This window comes from Sesamum indicum, linkage group LG10 (assembly GCF_000512975.1).
Source record: "Sesamum indicum cultivar Zhongzhi No. 13 linkage group LG10, S_indicum_v1.0, whole genome shotgun sequence".
Taxonomy (NCBI): domain Eukaryota; kingdom Viridiplantae; phylum Streptophyta; class Magnoliopsida; order Lamiales; family Pedaliaceae; genus Sesamum; species Sesamum indicum.
The window spans coordinates 16,775,166-16,778,290 of record NC_026154.1 but is presented as its reverse complement, the minus strand read 5'-3'; positions in this window follow the sequence as shown (position 1 = coordinate 16,778,290).

Sequence of the window (3,125 nt, the reverse complement as noted above, 5' to 3'; positions counted from 1 at the left end):
TCGTTTTTTTTTTTTTTCTTCTGCTATTTCAGTGCCAAAGTCTTTCAAGCAACAAGATCACCAACCAATGACAAAAGCTTCCCACAAGCAAAAACAGCAAAAACAAGAGGACAAGCAGACATTGGGCAAACAATGTAATTTTGAAAAAAGATTGAAAGAGGTCAATTACTTGAAACCAACATAGTAAAAAGATGGGCAGAACACCTTAAAGATACTATAAATACACTTGAAGGCTGTCAAGATAGCGAGGTGGGTTGTGTAGGTGAATGAAGTATTCTGAGGAGTTGTAGAAGTTAGTAAGAGAGTGTCTGTGCATGTGATTCGATTGTGAATATTGTGGAGTGAGAGAATTGCGTAAGTGTAACGAATGTGTTTAATAAGAAAGAAGAGAGTGAGATTGTGTAAGCTGAACGAAGTAGTGAGTGCAGAGAGCAAGGAAGTTCATTTGTGGTATATGTGATTCCCCGGTTTGTAGGAGGACAGGTTACGAGAGCGATAACCTATCGAATATTTCAGAATGTAGAGAGGCCAAGGGAGCACTTTAATATACGAAATGGAATGTACATTAAAGGCGATCAAAGACCGAGGACGTTTGATGAAATCCCTAATAAAATTTCCGTACCTGTCCAAGATAACCATAACCTTCGGTTGTGGATTTGCATCCGTGATCAGCTTGAGGGCCTGAAAATTGCAGCATGTTGGAGCATAAAAAACATAGGAAATCGATTCAATGAAAAATGAGTTCGAGAAGAAAGACTCCCTGGTTGAATAACCACGAGGGAAGATCAACAAAAGTGGTTTGTATCACAGTTATAGCAGGCGTTGAACAGAGTTCTTTCATTTTCTGTCCACTTCATTTCCTGAAAATGCTCCTCCTTGTTGTGTTAACAGTCTTCTTCAGTTTTGCAATAGGTGAATTCACCATTATATACAGAAATTCCTTGAGTTGGGGATGAGGAACAGTACAACAACGGCAGCAGTGTGGGTGAATATCAGCACAGCAACAACAGCAGACTAAAGCCGGAAACACGACAGGAGCTGCGGCTGAACAGCAGCAGCAGCAGCAGTTGCAGCCTTTTTAGGCTTGCAGCAAAAGCAGAAACAGTAGAACGCTGAGAATCCTCTTCCTTGTTGTGTTTGTGATTCCCTGTGTGGAACATCAAAAGAAATAGCAGCTTGGTGTCTTCTCCATGTTCCACTTCATCTCCTGATGAGACAAGGAAATGCTGCACCAAAAGCAGAAAAAGGATGATGCCATATTGGATTCCTGAAGTGAGATGGATCATCTTCGCATAAGTGCCCCCTGAAGTTGCTTGCTGCAGCCACAACAACAAGTGGCATGGCAGCAGTAAAAGCAAGGTCGTTGCAGCGAAAAGCAGCTGCTGTCACAATGCCATGGTTCTGCAACAAGAAAGCAGAGTTAATTGATAGCCAAGCAAGATGATAGGAGAGGTTAAGAAAGCTCCCTGAAGTGAGATCAATTATCCTCGCATAATTGCCCCTTGAGTTGGGGTTGAGGGACAACACAGTAACAGCAGCAGAGTGGATGAAAATCAGCAACACATTGAGAGCAAAAACAGGTGGTGCCATTATTTCCAGAAATTCCCTGAACTGAGATGAATCCTCATCACTGTAGCGCCGTTTGGAGGTGGTTGCTGCTGCAGCGCCTTAAGGTGTTCAAACAAAACAAAAGCAGCAACTGCAGCAGTAATTTTGAGCCAAAAATTGTCCCTCTGTTTGATGTTTTTTTGAAAGAGAAAGTTCCATTTCAGCAGCAGCAGGAGCATGTTTGCAGCAGCAGCAGGAGCATGCTTGCAGCAGCCGAATGGTAGAACAGCAACGACAGCACCATTGAAACAGGCAGCAGAGTGACAGGAACACAGCAACAGCAGCAGTGAAGCAAGTTGCAGCTGCAGGAAAGCACTTGCAGCAGCGGCAGCAAAGAAGCAGGAAAAGACTTGTGGCAGCAGCAGCACAGAAACAGCAATCTGCATCACCATGAAAGCAGCAGCAGAGCAGCGGACAGTAGCAGAATGGAGCCTCCTTGCAGCAGCAGCGGAGCACTGTGAGAGGGAAAAAAACAGCAGCAGCAAAGGGGAAAAAACAGCAAAAAAACAAATTTGCAGAAGCAAAAGAAATCAGAAAATGCGAGAGCAGAAAAGAAGCAGGAACAGTCTTGCGGCAGCAGCAGCACAGAAACAGCAATCTGCATCACCATGAAAGCAGCAGCAGAGCAGCGGACAGTAGCAGCAAAATGGAGCCTTGCAGCAGCAGCGGAGCACTGTGAGAGGGGAAAAAAAAGCAGCAGCAAAGGGGAAAAAACAGCAAAAAAACAAATTTGCAGAAGCAAAAGAAATCAGAAAATGCGAGAACAGAGGACTCCCTGAACATTCCTTCACTTGGTTCGGATGTAGGGAATTCCTTGTCGGTCACATTCGATGATCCCCACGAGTTGTCCTTGAATCTCCTCTCCTCTCAAGAGTTTAGAGCTATTTGTAGAGCATGCGAGGTTAGCAAGATAGTCAGCTGCTTTGTTTCCTTCTCGGTAGATATGCGTGATTTTGTACTCCACCTTTTTCAGCATTAAGCGAATGTGTGTGAGCATGTGCTTAAGAGGCCAGTGCGCTTTCTCTGATTGTTGAACGAGATGGAGGATACAATTCAAGAAGGTTGTTTTCACATCCATCTGATGAATCGGGAGATTATACACCGAAGCAAGTGCTATAAGCACCCGAATTTGTAGTCAATCGAGCTACTAGAGAATAGGTATCGAAATAGTCTATTCCCTCCTTTTTTTTAAACCCTTTAGCCACCAATCTGACTTTAAACTTATCTATGGTCCCATCAGGCTTCAGTTTTCTTTTAAAGATCCACTTACCCAATAGTAGTACACCTCGGAGGAAGATCGACTAACACCCACGTTCCATTGGAAACAATGGAGTCCATATCACTTTTGGCAGTTTCTTTCCACTGCTTGGCTTCTTCAAAAGCCATAGCATCTTTGAAAGTGATCGAATCATCCTCGATGTCGTAAGTGACAAAGTCAGTTTCAAAATTCTTGACAATCCTAGCTCTCTTACTCCGTCTAGGTTCATCTGACTTCTCATGAGTCTGATTAGAACTAC